At 35.3% G+C, this 19,431-nt stretch overlaps 1 long non-coding RNA gene across 11 annotated transcripts; it reads right to left on the bottom strand.

The window, feature by feature from the left end:
* Positions 1-3,205: 3,205 nt before the first annotated feature.
* LOC135605151 (uncharacterized) lies at positions 3,206-9,798 on the bottom strand. 11 transcript variants are annotated; one of them, XR_010484375.1, is made up of 5 exons: positions 8,438-9,592; positions 8,272-8,320; positions 7,758-8,193; positions 6,568-6,905; positions 3,206-3,803 (listed from the first exon to the last, which is right to left on the bottom strand). It is a non-coding gene; the product is annotated as an uncharacterized LOC135605151 (long non-coding RNA). The 11 variants fall into 11 exon arrangements; XR_010484368.1 differs by adding an exon at positions 7,472-7,546 and having other exon boundaries at positions 7,758-9,593; XR_010484372.1 differs by lacking the exon at positions 6,568-6,905 and adding exons at positions 5,882-6,119; positions 7,472-7,546 and having other exon boundaries at positions 7,758-9,593.
* Positions 9,799-19,431: the final 9,633 nt, after the last annotated feature.

Below are 19,431 nucleotides of genomic sequence, written 5' to 3'. Positions count from 1 at the left end.
AGATCACCAACCAAAGGTTTACCACATTCACTGTTAGCCTCGTCCTAACTTCTGAACAATAGATAAAGCATAGAAGAGAATCGAGCACATGTTTAGAAAAAGAGAGGAGCAAAAGCTGAATAAGTGGAAAGAGAGCAGCAGAGAGATTTAGTACCAATGGTTCACAATGATGAAGTGCAACATAATTTGTACCACCCAATACAATGTCCATAAAGAAACAACAAAAATTGTGATATAGAATTGAAGGCAATGTACAACTAAAATCTATTTCAAAGAAAAAAAAAAGATATTGTGAAAATTAATCTATAGGTTCTTTGACACTTTTATGATCTATTCCTACAGTCAGACATTTTAATGACCTAGTTAGTATATAAAAATGCCCATGCTCATCAAGATGGACGGCATTAAACCCCATAATCAAGGTTCAGAAACTAAGACATCCCAAAATTTCAGCAACCAAAATATAATGACTTACAGATTGTTGCAACTACAAAATATAATAGAATTGAAAACCCAGTTCGCCGAGTGACCCTATTGGTGAATATTTAACAGACTGTCAAAATTACATACCATTATTGCTCAAGATCACCAACCAAAGGTTCACTGCATTCACTGTTAGCCCCATCCTAGCTTCTTGAACAATAAATGAAGCATAGAATAAGAGAAACAGGCATGTGTCTCAAAGAAAAGAAAAGCAAAAGCTGAATAAAGGGAAAGAGACCACAGAAATTCTGATACCAATGGTTCACAAAGATGAAGCACAAAATAATTTGTACCACCCAATACAATGTCAAGAGGAAAAAAAAAGGAAATTCTGAAAAATTAACCAAAACTAAAACACCAAAACCAGGACATAAAAACCATAGGCTCTTCAATAGCCAAGTGAAAAATAACAATGGATGTAATGAACTCATTAGAACAGAGAATGTACCATTTTCATTATCAGTATATCACAGAAAGTTTCAACAAAAACAGACATTTTGATAACCCCATGATCATGAAAGATCACATTAAAAACCCAAAATTAAGGTTCAGAAGCTAAGACACCCCAAAATTTCAGAAATAAAAAAGCTATTGGATGCCACACAACAAAAAATCAAGGAGGAGATCAATGTTCAGAAGATCTGAAAGACAACAAATGAATACATAAAGAGACCAGGTGTATTATGTAGAAAATAAGCAGATGTATCAGTCACCAGGCTTTATAATCTATCTGGAGAGAGTCAAGATAGATGTCATCATATCTCTTATATATGCAAAACCAGACTGCACCTGGTGATGGAACAATGCTTCTGGAATGTCACAACAGAACAGCAAAACAAGAAGCAGACTTCTCACAAAATGAACCAATAGATAACTACAAAGCCAACAGCTATCACATGGAAAAAGATAATGCCCATAATTCTCAAGCCAACAGCTATCATATGCCCAACATATTTGCCAGTTGAATACCATTATAGATATTAAGATTAACAATAGAAAATTTACCAACCACCAGAAAAAATAAAGAATTAGGGAAAAAAGAGAAGAAAATTGTGAATACATAAATAGAATTAGATAAAACAATCAAGCAGTAAAGTAGAAGTCCAATGCAATCACCAAATGTTGACAAAAGGAGAAGTTGATCAACCTCCATGGAGAATACCTATCCAGCAATGAACTTCTGAACATAAAAAACATCCCATGCAACTACAAATCACATAATATCCAACTTTATAGTCTTCTTAGCTAAGCTTGGAAAACAACAATGATAGTAAAGTGGTTATTGCAATGTCCAATTTACCAGTCTTACTTCTATTCTTGTTCATTTTTGTATTTAATTTTAAATTCTAAACAGCAAACCCATCTGTTTGATAAACGATAATCAATGCAAATCTCATACTAATTGCAAAATATGCTACAACCTATATGAACAACAAAATCAAATTTCTAATAACCAAATTGCATAGTAGCTAAATATATCGACAAAGAAAATGTAGTCAAAGAAAATGTAATCTAATAATCATAGTAGCTTGGAAAATGTAGTCAAAGAAAATACCAAACATGATTGAACAGGAAATACATTCAACACAGTAAATTAGTCGTAAAAGCATGGAAAATGTAATAATTAAAAAAAACAAACATAATTGAACAGGAATTGTCACCATACTGAATAAGCTCTAAAATAATTCAAAGATGCAACACCAAGTAAAAAGTCTCACAAGTATCATAACATCCTCATAAACAGTCCAAGCAAATTCACAAGGGATAAATAAACACATGATCTTTAATTTCAAGATAGCTATATAACCCTTTTCTCATATTCTTCAAGCTTCAAATTTTGTCTTCACATGTTTCCAAACATGCTTGCAAACAATCATATGCTTATTTCCCAATAGTTATATTTTTTACTAAATAATATTTTATTGTTACCTGAAGACAATTATGAACACCTTCCACTTATCATTTTCCAACTCAGCTTACTATCTAAACCTAGCAAATTACTAAAAAAATATAGACTACTGGAATAGTTTTGAAATATCAACAAACAATATAGAAGATAATCATGAAACAATAATGTAATACAAAAATTCACAATTCAATAAATAGATACAACCAAAATTAGATACTCCGAAATTCCTAATAAACAAAATTAAGATTCATAAACATCTCACCAACGAAGAAAACTGAGGACAAATTCCCCTCATGACGAACACTAAAAAATTGGTGATGAACAGTCATTTAGTCATGAAAAATCCAAGAATACACAGATGCCAACTAAAAAACATTAATGTAAGTTTTGAGCAAACAAAACTACATGAACATGGCAGATATGCCTCATCAAAGATATGCCTTGTCAAAGACTCCTGTTCAAGAGAAAACCCAAGACATACAAATCTGAGACACAAAATAGAGTCACCCCCAACCAACATCATGCTACCCAATAACTGACAAAACACTACCAGAATCAGACAAAAAATAAAGCTTGTAAGCTACCAAATAATATTATATAAACTTCTTAGTAGAAGTATAATTACCAACACATCGAACATTAAATTTTTTCTTACAAACAATCATGAATTAAATCAATGGATACAATGTCAATTCATGGATGAACCAACTTGAAAGAACAATGTATCTGGCCAGCTTACCAACGCCAGACACCATCACCATTGGAAGCTCAAAACATGCAACTTGCCACCAACATGATTCATACACAACCATATCAAAAACCTTGATCTGATAACTTATGACAAAATCTGAGTACTAGTCCACAATAATTTTTGGTACAACCAATTTGCATAATAGATACAACATCCCATTGCACCATGTTTTCAACCAAAAACAGAACTTCCAAAGTTCAGTGGAACATACAAATATGTAGGCACAGGAAAATAAAACAAAATCCATCCATAAATTGCAGAACATCACCGGTAATAGCTACTGAGACTTGCGAATCAACTAAAGAATCATTTTCCAACCTTCTCAATGCCCATCTCAATCAAAAGTCATCTTCCAATCTTTTCAATTTGCTAATCTCAATCCAAATGCACCGCCCCCTTTCAACCAAACACAACCTTCCAGAGTTCTTTGAACCATATAAACATGTACACACAGGAAAAGAACAAAATCGAACCAAAACTGCAAACATCATGGGCAATAGCAACAGGTACTAGTGGATCAATTCAAATGTCAGTTCCAAGCTTTTCAATCTAATGTTAATCCTGGGAAAACCAGTTAAAGCCAATAAAGTCTTTCCCATGAATTTCTGTTTAATCATGCTAGGCTTTCCGTAGATGTTCGAACTACATTGTTCACATCACCTGTAAACAAACATAAGCAAATCATTCAATGTGGGCACAGGAAAATAAAACAAAATCCAACAATGAATTGCAAAACATCACAGGCAACAGCAACAGACACAAGCGAATCAACTCAAAAGTCATTTACCAACCTTTTCAGTGTCCTAATCGAACCTTCCACATTTCTTTGAATCATATAAACATGTACAAACAGGAAATTACTACAAAATCAAAACTTGCCAACAACATGGGCAACAACAATGGGGACTAGCGGATCAACTCAAAAGTCAGTTCCAAGCTTTTCAATCTACTTAATCATGATTCTTTCCTATGAATTTCCATTAACATTGATTATGCTAAGCTTTATGTAGATGTTCCAACCAAGGTTCACAATACTGTATCGTACCGACATTTCGACATTCGCTCGGTACAGTACAAAACGGTATACCAAACGATATATATATATATATATATAACTCGACGACGTCATCGAAGCGACGTCGCCTCTCTTCTCCCAAGCGAGGCAACGTCGCTTCGACGACGTCACCTTGTTTATATATATATATATATATATATATATATATATATATATATATATATATATATATATATTAAAAGGCGACGTCGCCTCGCCTCGACGAGGTCGCCTTTTCCTTCCCCTCACCTTTTTCTAAAATATTTATATATAAATATAAATATATATATATATATATTATTTTTCGTTCCACCCGGTAACGGGCGGTCCGCGTACCAGTATGCCGTCAAACCGGTACGTACCGCCCGTACCGGACGATATCATTCGGTATTGCCTACCTTGGTTCCAACTATAGTGAAAAAATTAATAATTAACTTTCAAACAATAATTAGCTTTGCAAAAGGAAGTCGATCTTTTCATGTCTACAATCCAATGAAGAAAACAATGACTATTGGACAATGAAGAAATCAATAGTTAGCTTACAAACATTTTACAATCTTGGTTCCTGGCATTGTATATCTTTGCTTCATCATAGAACTCATTCAAGTCTCTAAATTCAAAATACTGGAATAAAAGAACAACAAAAATTGTTTATTCTGTTGATATAAGAGAAAAGATGCACCTCGCCCTCAAAAATCTTGTTTTTCCCAAACACATTCAAAGCCATATAAGCCCATAATGCATCAAACACAGGAAACAATAGTTCTTGACATTAGTTATTAAAACCAAAATATACACCAAAATAGGAGTAAGCAAATTTTTTTATCTACCCAAACAAAAGAAAGTACACCGAGAGAACTAAAGAGACATCCAACCCCATCACTGGATTAATCAAATGACAAGTCAAAATCCATCAGAAGAAAATATCCACCAACATGCCAACATGCAATGACCAGCAACTAATATAAAAACAAAGCTAGAACATCAATGATTGAAGTGAAATGGTGGAGCTGCAAGTCGTAGCTTATCCATCTTTGAAGGTAATTGGCAACAAAATTCTTAAGCTCTCATAATAAAGAATCTCAATTATAATCATTATAACTTGATAGGAACTTGCCTTCGTGCCCGATACCTAGTGGGCAATTGTTTGCGGACTTGCATTTGTTCAATCAAACTTCTAAAGTCCTTGTTTCCTCTTTCCTCTCTTTTCTCTCTTGCACTCAAGGTGCTCACTGAATTGCTTGTAAAGCTTCCCTCTTCGCGAAACAAAGAGACTTATCCGCAGCTCGATTTTAAACTAATTAACTTATTGTTTTACAGGTCTTTCGAGACCTGCACAAGGTTACAACTAGGCTAACCCTTTACGGATGCATATATCGTAATGGAGCCTCATGACTTAGGAAATCCCAACTAAGTTTGAGTAGTTGACGTAAGGGTGCTTCACGACTTAGGCAACTCCAGCTAAGTCCTTGACAATTGCTGCAATGGTGCCTCACGACTTAGGCAATTCTAACTAAGTCTGTGACATTGTGATATCATAAACTCCCAAAGACCTAATGTTGATCACAATAGAACTAAGTATATTGTCTACACGTACTATCAAAAACAACATGCAAATAATGAATTTTTTTGGGCCCATTCCAGAAGATATCTCCGTCCAACATGACAAGCTGACAAAAATTACCAAGAGTACAAGTAGAACTTCTATTCTCTTCATCATGCAAACCAAAACAACAATCTTGTAAACTTGTTTGTATCAGCTATGGTTGAAGAATCTTCATAAAGGAAATATATTCAATTAGCAATTGGGTCCCCACAAGAATATTCCTTATGAAAATTGGACTCCTTTGTTTACAATATGAAGGCTCCATGCTGAAGAGAAACCCATCTTTCTTAACATGAAACCCAGCTCCCAAAACAAGCTTCAAGTAGACAAACAACACATAAAATGAGCAGCAAAAAGTACATCAGCCTGAGAAGATAACTTACTTCTCATAAAAATCAGCAATATAAAATGAATTTCAAGGAAAAACAAGAGAACACAGCATGTCTGTACCTCCCTCCAACTTGATACAAGAAAAAAGTAACAATGCATCTTAAAACCCACTTGTTTTTGAAGCCATCAATTGTGCTATTGAATTGATTCAAAAATCAATAACAATCAAGTACAATTATCATAACCCAAGATCACCAACAAAGACACCTTAATAGCACAAGTACCTGTACATAAAATCAGTACCACGTCCTAGCTTCCACACAAGATAAAGGAAACATGATTCAAAAGAGAAATGGAAGTTAATTAAAAGGAAGAGAAACGCAGCAGAGAACTTTTATAAGCCAAAGGATCAAAAAGGCGGTGAAAATAATAACCTTTCAAATGTAACAACTTTGCACTGTTGGACCGCATTTTGGCAATAAATGAACAGCAATGACGCCAATGGAAACAATGACCACAGAATTCAAGTTATTCAACAAAATTATCTGACTTCCTCTAATACAACCAGCCAAGAACACCAAAGGATGTAATTAACCCAATTTAGAAATGTATTAACTCCAAAATAAAATCCTGCTACCAAACGTCATAACTAATTGTAGAAAACCAGGACAGAAAATCCAAATTTCATCTGGAAAGAGCAGCCAAGAATACAACTGGATGTAATAAACCAAATAGGCAAACAAAATAACCTTCCATATACCCAATTTAAATCCTGCAAACAAACAACATGATGAATTGTTTAAGGTAAAATAATCTCTCATATGAGGCCACATCAGCATTATAGGGCAACATAAAAGACACCAGTCATACACTAGAAACACACAAGGACAAAAAGTTTACATGGAACAAAAAACTATAAATTGTACAGAGAACTTAAAAAATGCCAACAAATAAGAGATAAAGTAGAATAAAAAACAATAGAACACGAGCCAATCAAAGTAAAGACCAATCAAAGTTATTTACTCAAAGCAAAAAATGATTAAATGTCATACTAAAAATACATCTACAAGCTAACTGAAACCAAACATCAGATGACCAGAGGCAGGTTAAAACAAAAAGATAATTAAGCTGCAAAATAGAAATCTAACAAAGAATCCAAGAAGAGACAAATGAGACATTAGTATGACCAAAAAGACTTGCCAAGCAAGTAACAGCTAAAAATTCACAACAACAAGAACAATTAACAATTGGACAAAAACTTAATATCACAAACATGCATAAATTAAACACCTAAATCTAAACTATCCTTTTAAAACAGGCAAAACGTATGTCTCATACCAAAAATTCTATTCAAGAAAGGTCATAATCCTAAAACCAGGCTTATGGCTAATGCTGATACTGATGCTTCTGCAACTGCACACAAAAACCCTACAATTAGAACATTCAGAAAACAAAGAGAAAGATTGACTTCAAAAGTGCAAATTTATAAAATGTACCAAGCATGCCAATGGAATAAGTAGACAGACAGATAGCCAATGAAAAGTGAAAGGAACCTCTTCCATGAATGATGATAGAGTAGAACATATCGAAACCAAATACCATAGGAAGGTAGCAGAACACTCACATCTCACTTTCAAAAAAATGTCCCATGCCCATGCAAAACTAGATGTCCATCAGCTTCCCCTAGCAGACAACAAATAAAAACAAACAACCATACTTTGATGAGAACCGTATCAAATGACCAACTTGTGCACGCAAGGGCAACAATTAATGTTTGAAAGTAACAAGGGCTGACTAAACCAGCACAAACCGGACATATCCACTGTTCAGATAATTTCAGAAGCCCTGGATCCATCATAATAAGGTATGTCACAACAATTAAACCCCTTAAATATAACACTATCTAATGGAAAACCTATTTAAATCATTCAACAAAAACCAGAGCATCCTTAATTGGAGCATCCTTTACAAACTGCATCACAGCTACGTGTGGCTCCATACAGATAATAACCACAAAAACACCAGAGCCCCACCAACAGCTTTGATGACACATATAGAATCTGCCACAGAAACTAGCCTTATCAAAAATGTAAAATCCTAGGTCTCATACCAAAAACAATCCAACAAAGGTGAGTTACCATCTCTATTTAATAGAATCATGCCTAACGATGATGCTTAGGCAACTGCCTACAAAAACATTAGGAATAGAACATTCAGAAAACAAAGAGATAGATTTAACTTCAATATATATAAAATGCTGACAGAAGGAGGACAGGAAAAATAATCAACAATTTAACAGGCAACCTCAAAAAATGAGAAGTTGATGGAACTCTTCCCTGATACTCGTCTAAATCCAACTAGAGTATCCAAAAGACACAGCATTGATGCTGATACCGTTAGCGTATATCTCAAACCAAATATCATAGCATGGTACCAAAACACATACATCTCTCTTTCAAATATCATATCCAGAAGCTTTCCCTTGCACACAAAAAATAAAAACAAACAAACATAACCAACTGGTGGACATAAATGCAACAAATAAAAGTTGAAAGTAACGAAGGCCAACTAAACCAGAACAAAAAAGACACATCCCTTGTTTAGATCATTTCGGAAAACCTGCATCCATGATAATAAGCAGCGTTCATTACAGTAAGGAAACCCCTTAAATAGAACACTATCTAATGGAAAAAATATTTAATCGTGCAACGCATACCAGAGCAACCTTCACAAATTGCCTCACAGACTCCGCGAGGGTTCCATTAAGATAATACCCACATAAACACCACAGCCTCACCTACCGCTTCGAAAGTACATATAAAATCTGTCGCAAATAGCCTTAATCCGGCAAAATTGTGAAGCCCTCTGATAGATCGCAAGAAAAAAAAAAGAGCGGTTAATGAATAATCCACTAGTCGGATTCCAATAATCGGAACTCCTAGCCTCTCAATATTCCTATGGGAAAAAAATAGATCATCCAATTCGTTCAGAAAACGAAAACAACAGATATCAAACGCTTCCGATCCGCAGCGATTGAAAATAGATCACCCGATTCGTTCAAGACCAATGTCCAAGTCCCCGAAAACGAAAGCCACATGAACAAAAGGCTTTTGATACACCCCGCATGGAAAGTAGATCAGTTCCAAGTGCCGAGAACAGAACATCCAATTCGTAAACGAAATCAACGATTAAGGGATGGCTGAGGATTTGGATGCACCACCTATCGGAAACAGATTATCCAATCCGAAAACGAAATCAACGATTAAGGGATGGCTGAGGATTTGGATGCACCACCTATCGGAAACAGATCATCCAATCCGAAAACGAAATCAACGATCGATGGATCGTCCAATCCGAAAATCGATTACGGATGGCTGAGGATCCACTTAAAGGACACCGCAGACGCGTAACCACGCATGCCAACAACCAAAACAACGATCGCAAAAGTAGGGGGCAGGGAGACCGCCCTTTATAGGGTTACGGTGAGGCAGCCAACGATCTAGATCAGAGAATAAAAGAAAGAAGCAACGGCTGAGATGGATCCTTCTTAGTTGTGGCCGACAAGGATGGGTCCGTGGAACGGTCGGTGTTGGGTAGACGTTTGCGTTGGATATACGCAATTGCCGACGCCGAAGGTGGACGAAGGTTCCCGAGTCCCGGACGCATCCTCGAGGCACTCCGTTGATTTCGTGACCCGAAACGCTGCTTGCCATAAGAAATAATAATAATAATAATAATACAATAAATAAATAAATATCAGAATTCTTCTGTGGAAACGAGATAAGGGTGGATAAAGCTTCCGTTCGTCACGTGCTGCGGTGTGTTTTGTTGACCGGAAACGTAGCCACAAACTTTGACCTCCGGACAAGGTGGTCAAGTTTCATCATAACTTTGTGAACTCCGTCTTAAAAAACTAAAAATAAAAAATAAAAAGAAGGATACAATCGGAACCCAAGCTGACCACCAACCGGAAATGGTAGACAAAGAGATAAATAGTGTTTAATTAATAGACAAATTTTATAAAGTTTAAAATAAATAAATACCAATAATCTAATCATTGGCGAGCGTTATTTTTTCTGAAAATGAAAATGTGCTGAATCTAAATTGAGTTACAAACTGTTCATTGGTAAAAAGAAACTTATGTTATAACCAGTGTATTATATATACCGTTCGATAAACTAAGAATGTCAATAAAAATTAATTATACTTTTATATATATATATGATCACAAAGAAGAGCGTTTAAGAACCAAAGTTATTTATTGGAGTCTTTAACAAAATATACAAAATATGTAAGATGAAAAAAATTAAATTTGATATAAATATTGGATAGAATCAGTTTTATCATCATCAAGAGTTTTCGAAGTATCATGTGGGTCTTCGCCAGAATAACGACCTTTCAACCTTAAAGACGAAGATTATATGCAGGAAGTGTAAGCATAAAATCTATAATTATGCTATATCTGAAATACAAAAATAACTTATATACCAGGATTGAAATCAAGTATATAGATCTAATTATTACGATGCGTACCTTTTGATGCCATCTCTTCAGATATCTTGTTTGATCTGCTAAGCAACGTCTTTGATCCAAAATTGTTGTAGCCACCGATCCAAGATTGCTGCAGGCACCGTAAGGAATAGATCCAAAATAAATAAAATAAAATTTGTTTAAAAATAATTTTACCTAATTGGATTCCAAGAAATTTTTTTTGAAAAGTATTTTATACATGACCATGTTTTAAAATAAGTTAATAAGTCCAATAAATACAATAATACTATACTAAGTCCAACTATCAATGCGAGTCATAGCGATTGTATTTCATCAATGTCATACTCCCTTCTATGTACCACAACATTGTTAATCTTTCCTAATATAGTTCATAATGACCCTTGTAATTTGTCTTGTCAAGATAATCCTGTTATTACATTCAACCATAATATGCATAAACATAAATGTAAACAGGATAGCAGAAACAGATAACTTTAATTAAGCAAGAAGAATGTCAATAATAGCATCCACATAAACATGCATCACCATATCCTTTATGACTTGCTCACAAGTCTCATTCTAAGAACATGTTCTTTGAATATTTTACATTGTAAGGCTTTTGTCAGTGGATCAGCAATCATCATAGTGGTGCTCAAGTTCTCAATTGACACTTGCTGTTTCTGGACTCTTTCTCTAACTACCAAGTAATTTATCTCAGTGTGCTTGGAACCACTAGAGTACTTACCATTCTCAAAGAAGAAAATTGCTGTAGTGTTATCACAAAATATCTTCAGCAGCCTAGCAATTGAGTCGACCATACCAAGTCCCGAGATGAAATTTTATAGCCATAAAGCTTGATTTGTGGCCTCAAAGCATGCCACAAATTCAGCTTCCATTGTTGATGATGCAATAAGCGATTGCTTTATACTTTTCTAAGAAATTACCCCACCAGCTAACATAAATACAAATCCTGAAGTGGACTTCCTACTATCGAGGCAATTTACAAAATCAGCATGTGAATATCCCATCACTTCAAGCTGATCTGATCTCCTGTATGTGAGCATATAATCTTTTGTCCCTTACAGATATCTCATTACTTTCTTTGCAGCTTTCCAATGTTCCATTCTTGGGTTGCTTTGGTATCTTCCCAACATTACAACTACAAAACTGATATATGGTCATGTATAGGTTTGAGCATATAACAGACTTCTAACTATGCACCCATAAGGAATATTCTTCATTTGATTCTTTTCTAAGTCATTTCTTGGGCACTGGTTTTGACTGAATTTTTCACCTCTAGTAATAGGTACATCATTGGCTGAGCAAAGCTGCATATTAAATCTTTCCAAGATACGATCAATATATCCTTTCTGAGACAATCCTATTAATCCTTGAGATCTATGCCTGAATATCTCAATGCCAATAACATAGGCTGTCTCATTCATATCAACCATCTTAAAGTTCTTGTTGAGAAATATCTTAGTTTCCTGCAATAAACCAAGATCACTACTGGCAAATAAAATATCATCCACATATAAGACCAATATAGTAAACTTGCTCCCACTTACCTTCAGATATATATACACTGATCAATAGTGTTTTTCTTAAATCCGAAGGAAATAATGGTATTATGAAATTTTATATACCATTGTCTGGAAACTTGTTTAAGGTCATAAATGAATTTCTTAAGTTTACAAGCCCAATTTTCTTTTCCCTTTTTAATGAATCATTCAGGTTGTTCCATATATATTTCCTCATCTATATCCCCATTCAGAAATGTTGTTTTCACGTCCATCTGATGTAACTCAAGATCATAATGAGCTACCAATGCCATGATGATTCTTAATGAGTCCTTTCTTGAAATTGGAGAAAAAGTCTCATTATAGTCGATGCCTTCTTTCTGAGAAAAACTTTTGGCTACAAGTCTGGCTTTATATCGTTCGATATTGCCTGTTGAGTCACGTTTTGTCTTAAAGACCCATTTACAACCAACTCTTTTACAATCATTGGGCAATTCAACGAGATCCCTAACACCATTCTGGACCATTGATTTTAACTCTTCTTTCATTGCATCATACCATTTTTCAGAATCATTACTTTCTATGGCTTGTGAAAATGATAAGGGGTCTCTTTTTATTCCTATATCATAATCTGATTCTTGTAGATATACCACATAATCATCAGAAATGACATGTTTTCTTTTCCTTTAAGATCTTCTCAAATCTGCCAATTGTGATTGTTCTACAAGATCATCAGCGGCGATATCAACATCATGTGAGAGTTCTTCGATGTTATTTTGTTGTTCACCCTCATCAATACTCTCATTGATTTGAGGAACAACAATCTCTCGAATAAGAGATGATAAGGGAGAATTAACCTGAATCTCCTCGATATCAGAATTAAACTTTCGAGATTTTTCACTCCCATTGATTTAGTCATTTTCTAAGAATTTTGCATTACCAGATTCTACTATTCTCATACTATGATTAGGGCAATAAAATCTGTATCCCTTGGATTTTCTGGATAATCAATAAAATATCATGAAATAGTTCTTGGATATAATTTCTTTTCATGTGGATTAAATACTCTTATCTCTGCAGGACACCCCCAAATATGTAAATGTCTTAGACTAGGCTTCCTACCAGTCCATAACTCAAATGGAGTCGATGAAACTGACTTACTAGGAATCTTGTTCAAGATGTACATAGCTGTCTTAAGAGCTTCACCCCACATCGACTCAAGTATAGAGGAATAACTCATCATGCTCCTAACCATATCCATTAGAGTATGATTTCGCCTTTCAGCAACATCGTTCTGCTGTGGCACACCTAGTAATGCATATTAAGCACAAATACCCCGTTGTTCTAGGAATCTAGCAAAAGGGTCAATATTCTAACTAGATCCATCATATCTGCCATAAAATTCACCACCTCTATCAGATATGATAATTTTAACTTTTTTATCTAATTGTCTCTCAACCTCATTTATGTATACTTCAAGAGTATCAATGGCTTGAGACTTTTCATGTATTAGATAAACATAGTCATATCTGGACAGATCATTTATAAATGTGATGAAATATTTTTCTCCACTAAAACAAGGAATATGGAGTGGTCCGTAGATATCAGTATGAATAATCTCAAAGAGTTCTTTACTTCTTGTGGCATTTTTCTTTATATGTTTAGTTTGCTTTCCCTTAATGCAATATATACAAACATCAAAATCAGTGAAGTCTAAATGTTCCAAAATATTATCCTTCACTAATCTTTCAATTCTTTCCTTGGAGATATGCCCCAATCGTCTATGCCACAATATAGAAAATCTTTCATTATTGAAACTACGTTTCAATCCAACATTTGATTGTAGGGTCATTAATGTCTTTACAAACTCAAGATCTAAATTAATTCTGTACAAACCATCACAGAGAATTCCAGAACCAACTTTTATTGAATCGTAAAATATACTGAGTTTGCCACTACAAAAACAAAGACAATATCCTAACTCATCAATTCTAGAAAAAGAAACTAAATTTCTAGAAATTGTAGGGACATAACATGTGTCAACAAGATCCATCAAGTGACCCGTCTCTAAGCGTAGACGATAAGTTCCCATTGATATCACTTTCGCTTTAAGACGATTTCCCATAATGATGAATCTTTTATGTTCGTTTGGTTTCCAAATTGAAAGAAATCCCTACATGTTATTTGTAACATGAGTTGAAGCACCAAGTGTTAGAATGAACTTCTGTAATGTTTGATTTGAAACACACAAAGGTCGAGTTAATACTTTTCTTTTTAAACCAAGTCTTGCGTTTAATGCAATCCTTCTTCACGTGTCCTTTCTTGCCACAAAAGAAGCACTTTACAATAAATGCTTTCTTTTCATTAGTCCATTTAACATTTCCAGACCCAGCAAATTTCTTTAATTGATAATGCTTCAACTTTCTTTTCTTATTACCAGCTCCTTGAATAGTGGCCATGACATTATATGAACTTTCCTATCTTAATCTCAATTCTTCCTGAACACACATGCTAGTCAACTCATTCAAGTCTCACTTATCCTTATTTGTGTTATAGTGAATCTTGAATGGGCCAAATTGAGAAGGAAGAGAATTGAGAATAAATTGTACGAGAAAAGATTCATCAACATTCATGCATAATGTTTTAAGTTTTGCAGCTTTGTCAGCCATATTGAGGATATGATCCTGAATTCCTCGAGTGCCATCATACTGAGCTGTAGTCAGTTCTTTCATTAATGTGTCAGCCAATGACTTATCAGCAGATTTAACTGTCTTCAATAACCTTTAAATATTCCTTTGCGCTAGTTGCAATCAGTAATGAAGTCTTTATGTTATTTGCAATTGTCATTCTTATGAACATTAAACTAAGTCTATCATATCTTTCCTAAGCCTTCATTTCATTTATTTGTTCTACAGTACTTTTATCAATCAAGTTTATAGGTTTTTCAACAAGTAATGCTAAATCAAGATCTAATACACTCAGTGTAAATTGCACATGCTCTAACCATTCTGAATAATTTGATCCAGATAGTACAGGGACACTAGATGCATAAGAATATATATGCGAAAGTACCACTGCAAAAAAATATAGAATAACATTAATGCTTTGAGTTTGTCAAAAATTGATGAACTATTGATATCATCTATATTACACCTTTGGGTGAAATATTGATATATCTAGTTTTCACTCAAGAATATTTATGGAGGACTGATATCATCCTTGTGAAATAGTGTTGTTACCTTTGGGTATACAACTCTAAATTGTAAGGATATACAAAAATAGTATCATCCTACCCCATCATATAATTATTTGAATTAGATTCTCCTTTGAGATTATCTAAATCTCCTAATTATATGTGTTATTATGAATATTATTTCCTTAATGTCATTTAGGACTAATTCCTTAATATTATTTTATAAGTCATTAATCCAGGTCTTGGTGGCTATAAGACTAATGCAATAATATAAAATAAAAAATATCCTATAAATGATAAAACTTTTATTGTAATTAATATCATAAAAGTCTATCATCCCAGGCCACTTTGGCAGCTACTAGTCAGATAAAACTTAGGGAGATGAATTACAAATAATATTCATCAATTTTTTTAATTTTTGCTAAACAGTTCAATAATAAAATAATCATAATAATTATTGAATATTAATGCTAAGCAGTTCAATAATAAATAACAATAATAATTATTGAACATTAATGCTAAGTAATTCAATAATAAATAATAATTATTGAACATCAATGCTAAGTAATTTAATAATAAATAACAATAATAATTATTGAACATTCTTTAATAATAAATAACAGTAATAATTATTGAACATTAATGCTAAGCAGTTTAATAATAAATAACAATAATAATTATTGAACATTAATGCTAAGCAGTTCAATAATAAATAACAATAATAATTATTGAACATTAATCAGTAAGAAAACTCATATGATAATCATGATAACATATAAATCATGCCTTCATGTCAAAGGTAAATATTATTTCACAATTTCATATATATACATATGAATAAATAAATAAAAGTCCAAAAAATAATAATTGGACTTTAATTTTATTTATCACATGTAAAATCAATAATTTATATAAATCATGCATTCATGTGAAATGTATACATTATTTCACAATTTCATATATATACATGTGAATAAATAAATAAAATTCTAAAAACAATAATTGGATTTTAATTTTATTTACCACATGTATAATCAATAATTCATATGAGAAAACTATAAAGTAAACCATAATTTATATTTTTTTAAATCAAAAATTAAATCCAATCAAATAATCAAAAATATAATTATGATTAAAATTAATCATAATTATAATAAATCATATTTATCAATTTATAATTGAGAATATAAACTAAATTTCTCAATTTTGATAAAATCGTAAATATTTAAAATGTTATAAATTAGAAATATACGAATGGTAGAACTGTAATTTTGGCATAAATTAACCTCGAGGGTAAAATCATAAATATGTTGACAGAACATAACCTGAAATTACGAAATTTATAAGGGTAAAGCTGTAATTTTTACAAAACTCTAGTCTTGAGGGTAAAACCATAATTATGCCAAAAACCCTAATCTGCCTTCGCCGCCGCCGCCTGCGAGAGTGGCGCTGCCGCTACTGCCTGCGGTGCGGCCGCCTATGCACGGTTGCCGCCTGTATGCGACTGCGGGCTGCCGCTTGTACACGGTTGTCAACGGTAGTTCTAGCTAGCGCGTGGCCGTTGCCACCACGACGCCGCCACCGTGGGGCTGCTACTACTCACGCGCGACTGCTGCCGCTGCGACGGTTCCTGCTCGCGCGTGGTTGCTGCCAGTGCGCGACCGTCGCCTGTGCACGGCCTACTCATGCACGACCGCTGTTGAATCTCGGATTTTGATGATGAAGTCAATTGACAATTGTTTGACTAATCAGTGTGTTGAGATAAGTGTGCAGGATTAACTACGATGAAAGTAAGACATGCAGCAGGAGTTGCGCGGGAGTCATGACAATGATCACGTTGGGAGTTCGAGAGCTCGACGGAAGTTCGGACAGTCGTCGGAGGTTCTGCGAGAACAAATCCGAGAAGTCCAGAAGCTTGCCAAAGGAGCTCGTCGGAACTTGCCAAGTGGATCGTCGCAGTCCACGAGTTTGCCGGAAGTCCGCAGGAGCATCACCGAGGGTTCATCGGATGATCGATGGAAGTTCGCCGGAAACTCGCCGGAAGAAGCGAGTGACGCACTGAAGCAAGCTGCAGAATATGTCTTAGGAAATAATCGTAGTTAGCACTTTGATTAAGTTAGAAATGGGAGGTGATCCCATTAGCTTAATCTTGGGGCAATTGGGCCCCTGAAGAACTCAAATTGGGTCGAATGGTTCAACCCATTCGGACCCAGGTTGCTGTGGGAGGTGCAACCGCCCAGGCAGGGAGGTAGCACCGCCCAGGCTATGTCTCCCAGCGAGACTGGGCGGTGCAACCGCCCCAGCCAAGAGGTGCAACCGCCCCTGACAGAGGTGGCACCGCCCAGAGGCTCAGTCTTCGAGCTCTGCCAGGCGGTGCAACCTCTCCAGTCAGGAGGTGCAACCGCCTGATCCCGGAATTCCGGGATTTGATCGTTTTGAGCTCCAAATTTGAACTGGGTTGGGGCCTATAATACCCCACCCATTCAGCACTGAAAAGACACAGAACTACACCGAATTCTTGATCTTTTCTGTGATTCTAAGAGCTCAAATTTGTGTTAAGTCCAAAAGTTCTCCTCTTTCTATTCTTCAAGTCTTGAGTTGTAAAGAGAGGAGAGAAAGGTTCTGTAAGGGTTGTCTCTTGAGCCCGTCAAAAGGAGTGAAACTGTAAAAGGGCAGTTGGCCTTCGCCTATTGAAGGAAGGCCTCTAGTTGACGTCGGTGACCTCGTCGGTGGAGGAAGACAAAAGTGGAGTAGGTCAAGACTGACCGAACCACTCTAAATCTCTGGTTTGCTTTCATTTTGAGCACTTTATCATTACTACAAACCTCCTACATAGCTACTGCTCTCTGCGCTTTTACGAACAAGTTTCTAAGTTCTGTTCTTTCCGAATCTGCATTCAGACGTAAATCGGTGTTTTCGTACGATCTCTACATTGCGGTTTACACTTACGTTTTGATTCTATTTATAACTGCAAACTGTCTTCTACGCTTTTACGAACGAGTTTCTTTGCAGTTTACATTTACGTCTTGATTCTGTTTATAACTGCAAACTAATTTCTGCGCTTTTACGAACGAGTTTCTCTGCAGTTTACGTTTACATTCCATTTATAACTGCAAACTGACTTCTGCGCTTTTACGAACAAGTGTCTAAGTTCAAATCTTTCCGAATCTACGTTTTGACGTAAAACTGTGTTTAGACTCAAACTGCGCTTAGACGTAATCTGCGCTTAAGACGCAAACTGCGCTTAAACGCAAACTGCGCTTAGACGCAATCTGAGCTTCGACGCAATCTGCGCTTAGACGCAAACTGCGCTTAGACGCAAACTGCGCTTAGACGCAATCTGAGCCTAAGGCGCAAACTGCACTTAGATGCAAACTACGCTTAGACGCAATCTGCATTTAGACGCAAACTGCATTTAGACACAAACTGCATTTAGACGCAAACTGCGTAAACTGCATTTAGACGCAAACTGCGTAAACTGCGCTTAGACGCAAACTGTGTTTAGACGTAAACTGTACTCAATCATAAGTAATCTTAGAATCGGCTTTTGCATCAAAATAGTTTCTATCAAACAAACGCAGCTTTCGTTTTTAATCGCTGAAAGATTTCCGCTGCACTAATTCACCCCCCCTCTTAGTGCTCTCGATCCTAACAATTGGTATCAGAGCCCGGTTAACTCTCAAACGGATTAAAACCCAAGAGAGATAGCTTACGCCGGAAACCAAGAGGGCCATTCCACTACACGTCGACCCATGTTTAATGGGACGGACTACACCTATTGGAAGACCCGAATGAGGATCTTCCTTATTTCTATGGACGTTGAACTCTGGAATCTTGTCGAGAATGGTTTTTCAAAGTCTTCTCTTCCAATGATCGATTGGAACGATTCGGAGAAGAAGGCTTTCGCTCTTAATGCAAAGGCTATGAATGCCTTATTTTGCGCACTTGACAAAAACGAGTTTAATCGTGTTTCGATTTGTGAAACTGCATTTGATATTTGGCACACACTCGAGGTGACTCATGAAGGCACAAGTAGAGTGAAAGAGTCAAAAATCAATCTTTTGTTACACTCTTTTGAACTTTTTCGGATGAAA

Source organism: Musa acuminata, chromosome BXJ2-2 (genome assembly GCF_036884655.1).
Source record: "Musa acuminata AAA Group cultivar baxijiao chromosome BXJ2-2, Cavendish_Baxijiao_AAA, whole genome shotgun sequence".
NCBI lineage: Eukaryota > Viridiplantae > Streptophyta > Magnoliopsida > Zingiberales > Musaceae > Musa > Musa acuminata.
The sequence above is the reverse complement of the archived record's forward strand: the minus strand, read 5'-3'. Positions and strand labels throughout refer to the sequence as shown.